Here is a 16,586-nt window from a genome sequence, read left to right as displayed (position 1 = left end):
GTGGCCCGATTATGTTGTAAAACCAACCCATTCCCTACAGAGACATCTATTGTATAAAGAGTGGTCTGGAACCTCAGTAGGCATCAGAAGCACTTGGAGGGCTTGCTAAAACGCAGGTCACTGGGCACTCCCCCAGAGTTTCTGAACCAGTAGGTCTAGTATAAGGCCCAAGGACTTGCTTTTCTTTTCCCTTCTTTTCTTTTCCTTTTTTTTTTTTTTTTTTCTTTTTTTGAGAGGGAGTCTTGCTCTGTCTCCCAGGCTGGAGTGCAGTGGCGCATCTCGGCTCACGGCAAGCTCCGCCTCCCGGGTTCCCGCCATTCTCCTGCCTCAGCCTCCCCAGTAGCTGGGACTACAGGCGCCTGCCACCACGCCCAGCTAGTTTTTTTGTACTTTTAGTGGACACGGTGTTTCATCCTGTTAGCCAGGATTGTCTAGATCTCCTGACCTCGTGATCCACCTGCCTCAGCCTCCCAAAGTGCTGGGATTACAGTGTGAGCCACCGTGCCCAACCCAGTACTTGCTTTTCTTAGCAAGTTCTCAGGTAATGCTGATACTGCTGATCCAGGGATCAAATTATGGTTACTGACAATTTGAGTTGTGCAGTTATAGTTTGGAAAAAAATGTTAAAGGCATTAAATCCATTTCTCTATGTCAAATGTTAATCATCTTTAAATTTATTATTAAGTTGGAGCAACTACCACGTGTCAGACATGGAGGTAGATGCTATTAATATGCTGGTTAGATAATCTCCCTCAAGAGGTTCATGGTGAGGAAAGACATGTGACAAGATAATTACTGTGCAATGTTTTCACAGGAGGATGCACAGGGTCTTTAGACTGATGGTCTATTGGATATTGTCAAATAGCACAGCATCTGCAGGATTGGGTATTTAAATGTATTACTCTGTCCTGACAGGAAGTATGTTAGTAAGTGATTACAGTAACTCAAACCAGAAACAGTGATGATTCTATTTTTTTTTTTTTTTTTTTTTTTTTTTGAGACAGAGTCTTGCTCTGTTGCCCAGGCTGGAGTGCAGTGGCGCGATCTCTGCTCACTGCAAGCTCCGCCTCCCGGGTTCCCGCCATTCTCCTGCCTCAGCCTCCCGAGGAGCTGGGACCACAGGCGCCCGCCACCATGACTGGCTAATTTTTTTTGTGTTTTTTAGTAGAGACGGAGTTTCACCACGTTAGCCGGGATGTTCTCGATCTCCTGACCTTGTGGTCTGTCTGCCTCGGCCTCGCAAAGTGCTGGGATTACAGGTGCGAGCCACCACGCCTGGCCAACAGTGATGATTCTTAATACCTTTCTGTTTTCCCAGATTGCTTTGAGTTTAAAATCCAAATGCTTTAAAATGGTGAAAAATAACTCTGAATGATTGGGCAACTACTGAGTTACACAAGATCAGAGCACCAGATCTCCCGCTTTGCCCCCCCCCATCTCCCAGCTCTTGTTTATTACACATTGTTACATTTCTTCCGTGCTATATAAACCCCTAGTTTTAGTCAGTCAGGGAGATGGATTTGAGACTGAGTTCTCATCTCCTGGGCTGCAGCACCTGATCAAAGTCTTTTTCTTCTGCAATACTCCTCTTCACAGTCGTTGACTTTCTGTGCAGGGAGCAGCAGTACCTAGACCAAACCCTGGTATTTTGGTGAAACAAGCTTCAATTTAATGATCTTTCCTAGCTATATACATTAAATGAGTGAATAAATGAAAGAAAGGAAAAACGAATATGCCGAGCCTGCTATGCAGCATGCCTTGTGGTATCTACTGGTTCCCATTATTTGCTTTTCTTCTCTTTGAGAGCATTGATTTAAACTTATCCTATTAAATACAACTTACATTAAAAAATTTATCTTCATTTTACTGAATTTAATTTCATTGTAATATTTTTATTATTGTTGTTGAAATACTATCTACTACATTCCACCTATCCGCAAAATGTTATCATCAGCAGTTTAATGGCTGTCCCTCAGAATCACTACTGAATGTATTAAACCATGAGAATGAGCTCAGAGATTAAAAACTGACTTACATTTGGTGTCTATATTCACATTTTGCTTTTCCAAGAAAAAGAGAGGCCATTGCAGTGTGGATCAGTTCAACTTGTTTATTTAGAGGGCTACAGTTTAAACTTTTAACATATTTGATCTCAAATTTGGAGTTAAGTGTGGTATACACCAGACATTTGCAATGGTAGCAGGGCTGTAGATTCACTCCACAGAAAACGTGGTTAAATAGACCTCCACTTTTGAGAAACAAAATGGCTATTGTGGGTGTTAGCAAATAAGGATGATCTTTCCGTTTATTCTCTTTTTTTTTTTTTTTTGCCAAATAAAATAAGCAAACAAAAAATACCTAAATTTAGAAAGCTTTTCAGCATCCGTCTGTTGCAATGATTTTAGATAAACGTCAGTCCTATTCACACAAGGAGGATGTTCAAGAAGAAGCTGGGAGAAAATGTGAAGACAAGCATGAAGGCCTTTTTGTACTCTGATCTTTCAGCTAGAGGTCCAGAGATAATATTTAGAAAAATGAGACTGAGTTTTAAAATAATCTTGATAAGTGATCTTTTAAAAAAAAAAAAAATTGATAGGTGGAGAGAGTTGAGAAGAAATTTTTCAAATCCCTTGAAAAACTACTGATTTTAGGTGGATATTTGGACAAATATAACCAGTGACCAGAACACAGCAGATGCCAATAACATTAAGACCCTGAAAGCAGAGGACGCAGCCCATGGAGCTCTGGAAGATGAAAGGTTTGCTCTAATCCCCCTTCATGAAAGCAGACTTTCTACAGAGAGGAGATTTTAGTCCTGGGAGCATGAAACTTATAAAGAAAGGTTGTTATTTTCTTTTATTTTCTTCCACACCATCTTTCCCCCACTGTACCCTGAAGACAGATAAGATCTGTGAGAGTCTAGTGAGAAAATAAGTAATATCCAGCATGATATAAGGAAGGAAAGTGATAAAAAAGAATTAATAACTCTGCTTTACATTAAAAAAATGACACTTTTGCAAAAGTGGGTTCCATTGTGCCCACCATTCAATAAGTAATTGATACTTTGACTAAAATAATACATGAGGCTGGAAAGACAGAGAATTGCTAAAACTAGAATATTTCAGCATCTGTTTTTAATAATGTTTTGCGAACTTAATTTCCCACTGTTCTTAATATGAACTATGTTCACCAGTATGATTGCTATCACTTACAGCCATACAAACAAAATGTAGCAGAACATCATCTGCATGATCTGAGAATTCCTCTTATCTATTTAATAGTATTCCTTTCAAATAATTCCTTAATCTTCCAAGAAGTCTTTTGAGATCACAAATACTTTGTATTTTTTCTCTAAAAGTCATGCTACTCACTTCCAGGACTAGTTGCTGGGCAAACAGAACACAGGACTCATGTCATTCGATACCTTCCAATGTACATAGCCCACATTCCAGTGAGAAACTTTCAACCCAAATTTCATTAGTTGGTTAGCAACTTAGAGTTTTAAAGAGTAATAAATTGCCAGGCGCGGTGGGTCACGCCTGCAATCCCAGCACTTTGGGAGGCCGAGATGGGCGGATCACGAGGTCAGGAGATCGAGACCATCCTGGCTAACGCGGTGAAACCCCGTCTCTACTAAAAATACAAAAAATTAGCCGGGCGAGGTGGCGCCGCCTGTGGTCCCAGCTACTCGGGAGGCTGAGGCAGGAGAATGGCGGGAACCCGGGGGGCGGAGCTTGCAGTGAGCCGAGATCGCGCCACTCACTCCAGCCTGGGAGACACAGCAAGACTCCGTCTCAAAAAAAGAAAAAAAGAGAGAGTAATAAATTATAGTTGTTTTACTTTCAATTTGATTTTAAGAAATGGTTCCTTTGCTGACTTGCTTTCCCTTTCTGCCCTAGAGGAAGGACTCAAAAGTATACTCTCTCAACTTTTATTTATATACTTTTTTACATGCCACCTATAAAAAGCATGTTTAAGTTTTTATTTTGGTGCCAATCTCCAACAGCCTAAGGAACATTTTTTGGGGGGATAGTAGAACATCATCTTAAGAACGACTTATTTAAATCCATCACTTCAATATATTCCTGAACTGTCTTTTTTCCTCAAAAAACATTTGTCTTAATGCACTACCCCTGCCACACTGTCATACAACATTTGACTCACTTTCTCTTCAATAGAAGTAAATGCTTGCCAGGTTTTCTAGGCACACAATACTCATATTCATTTAATTTTAAAAGTATTTCAAGTAAAGTATAATATAGCATAGCATTGTTCACATTTATGGTATGTAACCACTACCCCAGGCCAGTAATGAAATTCACCATATTTCTAGAAGTCCCTTTGGGATTTCTTTCAATCATTATTTTCTACTTCTTCATAGTGGTTAAAAAAATCTGACATTAAAATCCATAAATTGGTTTTCTCTGTGTTTATATCATACACAAACTATGCAGTATGTATTATTTAGTTTTATGTCCTCCTTTTCTCAACAATACATTTGTGAGACTAACCCACATCATTATGGATAGCAATAGAAAATAAAATTACATTTTTAAACATGTTTTTAAAACCTATTTCTAGATTTACCTCCTCAGTATCGTCTTTTGGATTTTTCACTTCATATTATGAAAAAGATTGGTCAATGTTTTTTCTTACTTGTAATGTCCTCATTAGGTTCTGTTATTGGTTATACTTGCCTCATGAATTAAGTTGAAAATTATGCAACATTTTTTATATCCTGGAAAAATGATGTATATTTTTGTTTCTTTTTTTATTTTTATGCTGCATAGTAAGTGTATATATTTATGGGCACAGGAGATATTTTGTTACAGGCATGCAGTGCAGAATAACATCAGGATAAATGGGATACCCATCACCTCCAGCATTTATTATTTGTGTTACAATCATTCCAATTACACTCTTCTAGTTATTTTTAAAGATACAATAAATTATTGTTGACTATAGTCACCCTACTGTATTATTAAATACTAGATCTTACTTTTTTATTCTATTTATAGCCATTGGTATTGTTTGAATCTGTGTCCCCACCCAAATCTCCTGTTTAAATGTAATTCCCAATGCTGGAGGTGAAGCCTGGAGGGAGGTAATTGGATTATGGGGGCAGTTTCTAAGGGTTTACCACCATTCCCCTAGCACTATTCTCATGATAGAGCTCTCATAAGATCTGATAGGTTAAAAGTGTATAGCGCCTCCCTGCTCTTGACTCTTCCTCCTTCTCCAGCCACATAAGACATGCATGCTACTTCTTTGCCTTCCACCATGATTGAAAATTTCCTGAGGCCTCCCCAGAAGCCATCATGATTTCTGCACAGCCTGAGGAAACATGAAGCATGAAACAATTAAACCTTGCATTTCTTTATAGCAATGCAAGAATAGACTAATATAGAAAATTGGTACTGAGGACAGGGTATTGTTATAAAGATACTTGAAAATATGGAATTGACTTTGGAACTTGGTAACAGGCAGAGATTGGAAGAGTGTGGAGGGCTCAGAAGAAGACAGGAAGATGAAGAAAAGTTTGGAACTTCCTAGAAACTTGTTGAATAGTTGTGACCAAACTGCTGATAGTGATATGGACAGAGATGGCCAGTCTGATGAAGTCTCAGATGGAAATGAGGAACTTACTGGGAACTTACAGCAATGTGACAACAGATGAATACATCCATTAACCATTCCTACTTCTCTCCACTTCAGCTCATTATCCTTTCCTGCTTCTGGTAATCATCATTCTACTCTGTATCTCCATGAGTTCAATTGTTTTAATTTTTAGCTTCCATATATGAGTGATAACATACAAAGATTACCTTTGTGTGCCTGGCTTATTTCACTTAACATAGTGTCCTCCACTTCCATCCACTTCCATCCACGTTGTTGCAAATGGCAGGATCTCATTGTTTTCTGTGGCTGGATCATATTCTAGTGTGCATATGTACCACACTTTCTCTTTTATTTTGAAATTTATTTTAGATATGGGTGTTCAAGTTCAGGTTTGTTATATGGGTATATTGTATGATGTTCAGGTTTGGGATGCAGATCCCAAAACCCATGTAGTGAGCATAGTACCCAATAGGTAATTTTTCAACCCACAGACCTGTACCTCCCTCTCTCCCCAAGAGTCGTCAGTGTCTTATTCCCATGTTTATGTCCATGTGTGCTCAATGGTTAGCTCTCACTTATAAGTGAGAACATGTGGTATTTGGTTTTCTGTTCCTGTATTAGTTTGCTTAAAATGGCCTCTAACTGGATCAATGTTGCTGAAAAACGACACAATTTATATTTCATGACTGTGTAGTATTTCATGGTGTATATGTATCACATTTTCTTTATCCAATCCAACATTAATTGGCACCTAGGTTGATTCCACATTTTTGCTATTGTAAACAGCACTACCATGAAAACACAAGTGCATGTATTTTTGGGGTATAATGATTTATTTTCCTTCGAGTACATACCCAGTAATGGGATTGCTCAGTCTAATGGTATTTCTAAATTGTTTGAGACATCTTTGCACTGCTTTTTACAGTGGCTAGACTAATGTACATTCCCAACAGCACTGTGTAAGCATTGTCTTTTCTCTGTAGCATATCCAGCAACTGTTGGTTTTTGACTTTCTAAGATTAACCATGTCACTGGCATGAGATGGTATTTCATTGTGGTTTTGATTTACATTTCTCTGGTGATTAGTCATGTTGGGCATTTTTTCATGTTTCTTGGCTTCTTGTATGTCTTCTTTTGAGAAGTGTCTGTTCATGTCCTTTGTCCATTTTTTGTTTCATTTTGTTTTGTTTGGTTCGTTTTTTTTTTGAGATGGAGTTTTGCTCTGTCACCCAGGCTGGGGTGCAGTGGTGCAATTTTGGCTCACTGCAACCTCCGCTTCCCAGGTTTGAGTAATTCTCCTGCCTCAGTCTCCCAAGTAGCTGGGACTACAGGTGCCCACCACCAAGCCCAGTTAATTTTTGTATTTTTGGTAGAGACAGTGTTTTACCATATTGGCCAGGCTGGTCTTTGACTCCTGACCTTGTGATCCACTTGCCTCAGTCTCCCTAAGTGCTGGGATTACAGGCATGAGCCACTGCACCTGGCCCCATTTTTAATAAGATTGTTTTTTGCTTCTTGATTTGTTTAAGATCCTTATAGATTCTGGATATTAAGCCTGGTCAGATATGAAGTTTGTAAATATTTTGTTGCGTTCTATAGGTTGTTAATTTTGTTAATAGTTTTGCTGTGCAGAGGCTCTTTAGTTTAATTAAGTCCCACTTGTAAATTTTTGGTATTGTTGCAATTGCCTTTGGGGATTTAGCCAAAAATTCTTTCCCAAGGCCAATGTCAGGAAAGATACTACCTAGGTTTTCTTCTAGGATTTATATCGTTTGTGATCTTACATCTAAATTTGACATTCATCTTTAGTTAATTTCTGTATATGGTGAAAGGTAGGGATCCAGTTTCGATCTGCATATGGCTAGCCAGTTATCTCAGTGCCATTTATAGAATACAGTGTTCTTTCCCTATTGTCAGGGGAAATCAGCCACTGATATTTCATGTGGGTTTTTTTCTATTTCCCTAAGTGTCAGCTGGCCTGAGAAATAAAACAAAAGAGTGCAAAAGAGAAATTTTAAAGCTGGGTGTCCGGGGAGACATCACATGTCAGCAGGTTCCATGATGCCCCCTAAGCCACAAAACCAGCAAGTTTTTATTAGTGATTTTCAAACGAGGAGGGAGTGTACGAATAGGGTGTGGGTCGCAGAGATCACATGTTTCACAAGGTAATAAAATATCACAAGGCAAATGGAGGAAGGGTGAGATCACAAACCCAGGGCGAAATTAAAATTGCTAATGAAGTTTCAGGCACACATTGTTATTGATAACATCTTATCAAGAGACAGGGTTTGAGAGCAGACAACCAGTTTGACCAAAATTTATTAGGTGAGAATTTCCTCATCCTAATAGACCTGCGAGGGATACAGGAGACTGAGGCTTATTTCATCCCTTATCTGCAGCCATTAAAGACAGATGTTCCCAAAGCGGACATTTCAGAGGCCTCCCCTTAGGAACACGTTCCTTTCTCAGGGATGTTCCTTGCTGAGAAAAATAACTCAGTGATATTTCTCCTATTTGCTTTTGAAAGAAGAGAAATATGGCTCTGTTCCACCCGGTCCACAGGCAGCCAAACTTTAAGGTTATCTCCTTTGTTCCCTGAAAATCGCTGTTATCCTGTTCTTTTTCAAGGTGCCTAGATTTCATATTGTTCAAATACACATGATCTACAAACAATCTGTGCAGTTAACACAATCATCACAAGGTCCTGAAGTGACATTCATCCTCAGCTTACAAAGATGATGGGATTAAGAGATTAAACTAAAGACAGGCATAGGAAATCACAAGAGTATTGATTGGGGAAGTGATTAGTGTCCATGAAATCTTCACAATTTATGTTCAGAGATTGCAGTAAAGACAGGCATAACAAATTATAAAAGTATTAATTTGGGGAACTAATAAATGTCCATGAAATCTTCACAATTTATGTTCATCTGGTCTCTCCATTCAGGGTCCCTGACTTCCCGCAACATCTCTCCCTTTCCTTTTATATAAATGTGCCATGGCGATGAAGGTTTGCTCATTCTCTCGATTTTGACGCAGGATTCTTTTACTGGTCTGGCACACTAAAAACAAGCTGATTAAACAGAGAAACATAATTCCAAAATTTACTACAATGTAGCCCCCAATAGACTTAATCCAAGTCATGGAGTTTAGTCCATAAAGATTTCCTGCCACCTGATCTAACGCCTCAGCTCCAGTCACAATGGATAAGTGAGCTTGAGAGGTTTCAAAAATTTGTTTCTTTAATTTAGTTATGTCCAATGATAAATTATCTTCCCTACCCAGAGGGTGTCCTTTGACCATTTCCCATGAATGATCAGTCTTGTTATAGGAATACAGGGTGACACAGAAATCTGAAGTGTTCCAATCACACTGTATTTGCATGTGATGTTCAAGACTCAGTACCTGATCTCCAAGTCAAATAACAGACTGCCTTAAATCATTAATTTGATTAGCCAAGTTTTGATTGATGCCTTGTTGAGAATTCCACATTCGTGTGGAATTGGCTTGCCAATTATTAACAAAGTGAGCTGTTTGAATAGATTGATGTAATGCCATTCCGGCAGTGGTGGCCATTGCAGTGACTATAATTAGACCCAAGATCACAGCAATTAAAGTGAAAACAAATCTCTTAGATCTTTTTAGAATTCCTGTAACACTTCATTAATTAAATGTATTGAGGGGGAGGATTCCCAAGGTCTGGGCAAACTTACCAGAATCCAGATTCCTTCTTGAGCTCAAACCTACATTACACTTTCCCTGGAGTCAAAATGGGAGTTAATACAAGTATATAAATGACAATTAACACATTGGACAGTTTGATTGTTCATCCAAATTTTGATATTTGCCACTAGCAGCGTGTAAGGAGGCTTAACACAGCTCTGTATGTGAACAGTCAGGTTGGAGGTAAGTAAAGCAGAATGTCTGGATCTACGTTGATACTAAGAGACAGGGGCGGTAGCGGGAACAACAGACAGAATAGTTTCCCCTTCCCATGTTTGAGGTCCAGACATGGCAATAGCCAGTTTCCAAAGTTCAGGGTGTTCTGGGCTCAGAATGGGGAGTATCATACGAGGCCTCGGCAGGGGGGTAATGCCCTTATCTTCCCATTTTAAAGGAAAGAATGAGCTGAACCTCCTCTGCAAAGCAGAATGACGATTCTCCTTCTCGTGATAAGAAATACAATAACTAGCCTCCAGGCATTCCCTTCCACCAGAGGAGCAATTGTTTTTTTAAATAGCCCTTTGGTGCCTAGTCCATTACTAAACCATATGAGTCATTTTTTAATATTACTGCATGTGAGTTAACACAGTCTTCCCAAATTAAAGTTTTAGATGGACCCTCAAAATTTTTAGGGCATGGTTTTCCTGCATGTTTACATTGAAAGTATGGGGTATCTCCCATTACTCCCCCTTTCATTTGCTTTGAAGGAGAAAGGGAGAGGCCAGAGATCAAATGTCCAGGTTCCTCTCTAGCTGATCTCTCCAGAAGATAAGCAACTCAGACTTGAGTTTCTAGATGGATACAACCAGGTGCATATCCGAGGCACAGAGGGGGGTATTTATAACACATGGTAACATTAAATGCAGTGCCTTCTTCTCCTAGTTGAGCAGGGCAATGGTCATCTGTAGCTCCAGGCATCCACACACTATCGTTAGTGTAGATTTCTGCAGGAGCATCAATCCAGGTGAGAGGTTGAATAAGTGGAGGAAAAGGCACATAAGCCCAACAAGAATAATTGTGTGTAGCAGGTAAATCGGTTTGAGAGGAAACTGTGGGACAGGAAGCATAAGGAAGAGAATCATTAAATAAAACCCGTTGTAAGTGAGATTGAGTAGTGAAGGCGGAAGACAGCAGAGGGATGTTATTTTCAGGCTAATAGAAATGGTGAGATTTTTAGGTACATAAGGAGAAAAAGAAAGGTAATCAGGAGAAGTGGAATTAGTTAGATGGGTCTCCATTGCCATCAGGGAGGATTGAATGAGACACATTGTGATTTGGTGTGCCTGCTTCTGAGGAGTTGGCACAGATCTCACCATGTCTGAGGGTGGTCTCTGACATGGACGTCTTTTCCCTGTGGTTTTCTTTTGATGATCTCCTGGTGAAACACAAGCATATCCTCTTTCCCACATTAAGTGGAATCAGAGACAATATTTAAAGGTTTGGGGAAATCCTGTAAGACAGTAATCAGAGCAATTAATTCTGCCTTTTGAGCAGAGGTATAAGAGGTAGAAATAAGCTTGTCTGTAGGACCTACATAACCAACATTGCCATTACTGGAACCATCAGTGAGCACTGTAATGGCCTCAGGAATGGGCTGATCTTTGATTAATTGAGGGACCACCCAAAACGTCATTTTTATAAAATCAAACAATTTGTTCTTTGGATAATGATTGTCAATAACACCAATGAAATCAGCCAAGTGAATTTGTCACAGTACAGAATGTTGAAAGGCGGCTTGAACTTCGAGCCGATTTAAAGGAATCACAATTACATTCGGACCAAATCAGGAAATTTGAAGTATTCTACACTGAGCCTGTCCAATTAAGATGGGGTATTTGGTCCAGATAAACAGACAAAGTTTTTGACACAGAATGAGGAAGAAAACACCACTCCACTCAATCATTATGTTGAACTATTAGTCCAGCAGGGGAGTGTAATGAAGCGAAAACCAGAAGCTGAAAAGGCTGAAATGACTGTACTCTAGATAACTGGCTGGTCTGGATTTTTTCCTCTATGAATTCCAGTTCTAGTCAAGCCTCAGGGGTTGAAGTCCCGGTACTGCGGAGATCGAGATCTCCCCGCAGCACAGAAAACAATTTGGACAGCGCATAGGTCAGAATGCCTAAAGTTGGTCTTAAATAATTAATGTTACCCAAGAGTTTTGGAAGTCATTTAAAGTTTTCAAAGAATCTCTCTTAATTTGAACTTTGTGAGGTTGAATACATTGCTTGTCGACCACCATTCCTAGGTGTAGAACAGGAGTGGTCTGTTGGATTTTATCCTGAGCGATGTGTAATCCAGCCTCTCTAACGTGGCAGCTCAAAATTTGATAACAGTCAATTAATTCTTTATTAGTGAGGGCAGCGATTAAAATATCATCAATATAATGAAGAATATAGACCTGGGGAAATTGGGCTCGAACCGGTGAACGCACTTGTCCAATATAAAGCTGGCAGACTGTAGGGCTCTTTGGCATTCCCTGAGGAAGTCCTTTCCATTGATAACGAGCTGCAGGCTCCTGATTATTGATAGACGGTACAGTAAAGGCAAATTTTTCACAATCTGATTCATGTAAAGCAATATGAAAAAACAATCTTTAAGATCAATAACTATGAGAGGCCAATTTTTAGGTATTAAATCAGGGGCAGGCATGCCGGGTTGGACAGCCCCAATAGGTTTCATTTCAGCATTAATGGCCTTTAAATCAGTTACCATCCGCCACTTGCCTGATTTCTTTTTTACTAGAAACACAGGAGAATTCCAGGGGGAAAGAGAAGGTTCCACATTTCCAAGTTGTAACTGTTCAGAAACCAGTTGAGTTAAAGCCTCCAGTTTTTCTTTAGAAAGCAGCCACTGCTGAATCCAAATGGGTGTGTCAGATTTCCATTGTAAGGGGGTAGGATCAGGAGATGTGGCAGCGGTTGTCACTAAAAAGGATAACCTAAACCATTACTGTCTTATTTTATAGTAATTGGGAGGGGTTTAGTAATGCCTTCATGCTTTGGACCAAGGCCGAGCCCAGGAACAAACCCCATGTTTTACATAATATGCTGACTGGAAGCACTATAAGAGTTATGTGGAATATTAATTTCATCCCCCCATTGTGCCAGTAAATCTCTACCCCAAAGATTAATGGGGATTGGAGTGATATAAGGCTGAATTTTACGCTTTTGCCTATCAGGACCAGTGCAAGGCAAGATAAATGTGCTCTCGTAAACATCATTGGTTTTTCCAACACCTACTAGTGCCATGTTAGCAGGATGTGTTAAGCCAGGAGGAAGGCCATAAACTAGAGGAAATAACAGAAACATCAGTGACCTTATTTAACAGTAGTAAAACAAATAGGAGCTTGGCCTGGGGCACGTAATTTAACCTAAGCTCTCATACACACCTTCGTTACTTGATTTGTGGTAAGCGCATGAAAGCCTAATTGAGCATAAGTATCAGAGAAACTATCAGAGACTGTGAACTGAGCCTGAGTAACTAGAATGCCATCAGTCCGATGTAGCTGAGCCTGCAAACAAGCCTCTTCTGACCACCAAGTTCGAAACTGTAAATTCTGAGGTGAGGTCAGAACAGCTTTTGCCAAAAGGTCCCAGGCTAAAGGAAGTAAAGTGATGTCCGTACAAAAAGTTTGTAATACCATTTTAACATAAGGAGAAGTAGGACCATACTAACTACAAACATCCTTAAATTCTTTTAAAAAGGTAAGATTAAGAGGTACATAATGAGGCATTTGTACCCCTTGGAAGTTAGGTGGGTCTAGCGCAATCAGATAAGTCCATGTATCTAATCCACTTGTTTCTTTGTTTTGGTGTAGTAAGCATTGCATTGAAGTTTCAAGAGTAGGCATCTGAGATGGAGTCAGCATAGAAGTGACAAAAAAACCATGTGTAGATAAGGGAAACTGAGGGTGAGAAGGTCGGACTGGAATAAGAGTGTGAGAAAGGGGCATTGGGGAACAGAAGGAGCAGAAGTATACTGGTGATTACTGGTGTTAATGTGTGAAGAAAGGTACAGAGAAGCAGGCTGAGTTGATGGCAAAGTGACTGGTTTAGGAACTGAAATGACAGGAGGGTGCGGGGCTGAAGTGGACGGGGGAGCGCCTGAAGAATTAAAAGTAAATTGTAGTTTGGTCCCCGAGCCATTAGGTGACTCCGGAGGTTTGAAAAGAGAAGAATCAACATATATATGGTCCTGGGCTGTGTGAATCAGGGCTGCTGGAACTACAAGTACTGGATCTTTGTGAAAAGAAATAAGATCATCAGGGGGTGACCATAATGCAAAGTCACCAGAGTTAGACATTGAATTCTCAACATCGTCAGGTGGGGAAGGAGTAGCGGAAGGGTGAGGCCGATCAGATAATGAAGGTTGTGTGGGAGAGGAAGGTTGAGGAAGAGGTGGAGGATTATCAGATTCAGAAAATTGTGGTAACTGTAGAGGGTCATGGGAATGTTATGTCATCAGGATGGCATGTACCAAGGCCCAATCACCCCAAACAGTGACGGGAACATAATTCCCGGTGGAGACCAGTTCCCAGAATGTTGCACCAACACGATCCCATAGTTCTACATCTAAGGTTCCTTTTCCAGGAAACCAAGGACAGTATTCTTTCACTGCCCTGAACAGAGTGACCATATTTCACATAGGCACTCAAACACTGCCTGTTTTAACGGGAGTTCAATATAGCAGAGATAAGCATGATGTTTAGACTCCGTGTGACCCATAGTTAAACTGGACAATACAGAAACTACTCACTTGTCGTCAGGGAGTCAAACACGCATATTTGTGGAACAAATCGTTGATGTTTCTCTGCACCTGCCAAAGGGAATCGGGTTCCCACATGTACTTGGGAAAAAAGAAAGACCACATGGGCACCAGATATCAGGGGAATCCAGCCCCCGATATTTAGGTTCTTTTCTATTTCTCTAAGTGTCAGGCAGTCTCAGAAATAAAGGGAAAGAGTACAAAAGAGAGACATTTTAAAGCTGGGTGTCCACAGGAGACATCACATGTCGGTGGGTTCCATGATGTCCCCCAAGCCGCAAAACCAGCAAGTTTTTATTAGTGATTTTCAAAGAGGGGGGTGCACAATTAGGGTGTGGGTCACAGAGATCACATGCTTCACAAGGTAATAAAATACCACAAGGCTATGGAGGCAGGGTGAGATCACAGGACTGGGGCAAAATTAAAATTGCTAATGAAGTTTTGGGCACACATTGTCACTGATGACATCTTATCAGGAGACAGGATTTGAGAGCAGACAATCAGTTTGACTAAAATTTATTAGATGAGAATTTCCTCATCCTAATAGGCCTGTGAGCACTACAGGAGACCGGGGCTTATTTCATCCCTTATCTGCAACCATAAAAGACAGACGTTCCCAAAGCGGCTATTTCAGAGGCCTCCCCTTGGGAATGCATTCTCTTTCTCAGGGATGTTCCTTGCTGAGAAAAAGAATTCAGCAATATTTCTCCTATTTGCTTTTGAAAGAAGAGAAATATGGCTTTGTTCCGTGTGGCCCACAGGCAGCCAGACTTTAAGGTTATCTCCCTTGTTCCCTGAAATTGCTGTTATCCTGTTCTTTTTCCAAGGTGCCCAGATTTTATATTGTTCAAATACACATGCTCTACAAACAATTTGTGAAGTTAACACATCTCCACAGCTTACGAAGATGATGGGATTAAGAGATTAAAGTAAAGACAGGCATAGGGAATCACAAGAATATTGATTGGGAAGTGATAAGTGTCCATGAAATCTTCACAATTTATATTCAGAGATTGCAGTAAGGACAGGCATAGCAAATTTTAAAAGTGTTAATTTGGGGAACTAATAAATGTCCATGAAATCTTCACAATTTACATTCTTCTGCCATGGCTTCAGCCAGTCCCTCCCTCTGTTCGGGGTCCCTGAGTTCCTGCAACACCCTATTGTTTGTTTTTTTAGGTCTTATTGAAGATCGGATGGGTATGGGTGTAGAGCTTTGTGAGGTTTTTTTCTCTCTTTCATTGGTCTATGTGTCTGTTTTTGTATCACTATCATGCCGTTTTGGTTACTGTAGCTTTATAGTATAGTTTGCAGTTGGGTATTGTGATGCCTCCAGGTTGTTTCCTTTTGCTTACGATTGCTTTGCTTATTTGGGCTCTGTTTGGAGTCATATGAATTTTAGAATAGTGTCTTTCTCATTCTGTGAAGAATGACATTGGTAGTTTGAAAGAAATAGCATTGAACCTATACATTGCTCTGGGTAGTATGGCCATTTTAATGGTATTGATTCATCCAATCCATGAACATGAAATGTTTTCTTCATTTGTCCACTTCATCTCTGATTTCTTTCAACAGTGGCTTATAGTTCTCCTTGTAGAGATCTTTCACCTACTTTGTTAGCTCTGTTCCTATGTATTTCATTTTCTTTGTGGCTATTGTAAATAAGATTGTGTCCTTGATTTGACTCTTAGCCTGGATGTTATGTACATTGATTTTGTATCCTGAAATTTTACTATAGTTGTTTATACGTTCTAGGAGCCTTTTGCTGAAAAGACCCCTCTTGGGTCTTCTAGGTATAAAATTGTATCAGTCATGAAGAGAGATAGTTTGACTTCTTCTTTCCTAATTGGATGCTTTTTATATCTTTCTTTTGCCTGATTTCTCTGGGTAGTAATTCCAGTACTATGTTGAATCAGAATGGTGAGAGTGGGCATCCTTGTCTTGTTCCAGTTTTCAAGGGGAATGTTTCCAGACTTTGCTCATTTAGTATAATGGTGGCTATGGGTATGCTATAGATGACTCATTATTTCAAGATATGTTTCTAAATGCCTAGTTTGTTTAGAGGTTTTTTTTTTATAATCATAAATGGATGGTGGATTCTATCAAAAGGTTTTTCTATGTCTATTGAAATGATCATATGATTTTTGCTTTTCATTCTCTTCATGTGGGGAGTCACATTTATTGATTTGTGTATGTCGAACTTGCCTTGCATCCCAGGAATAAAGCCTATTTGATGGTGCTTTATTAAGTTTTTCATGTGCTGCTGGATTTGGTTTGCCAGTATTTTGTGGAGGATTTTTGTGTCTATGTTCATTGGGGATATAGGCCTGAAGTTTTCTTTTCTTATTGTGTCTCTGCCAGACTTTGTTGTCAGGATGATGTTGGCTTCAAAAAATGAGTTGAGTAGGAACCATTCTTTCTCAATTTTTTGGAGTAGTTTCAGTAGAATTGGTACCATGTCTTCTTTGTATGTCAGG

The sequence above is a fragment of the Macaca thibetana genome, chromosome 2 (assembly GCF_024542745.1).
Source record: "Macaca thibetana thibetana isolate TM-01 chromosome 2, ASM2454274v1, whole genome shotgun sequence".
Classification (NCBI taxonomy): domain Eukaryota; kingdom Metazoa; phylum Chordata; class Mammalia; order Primates; family Cercopithecidae; genus Macaca; species Macaca thibetana.
This window is presented reverse-complemented; position numbering follows the sequence as displayed.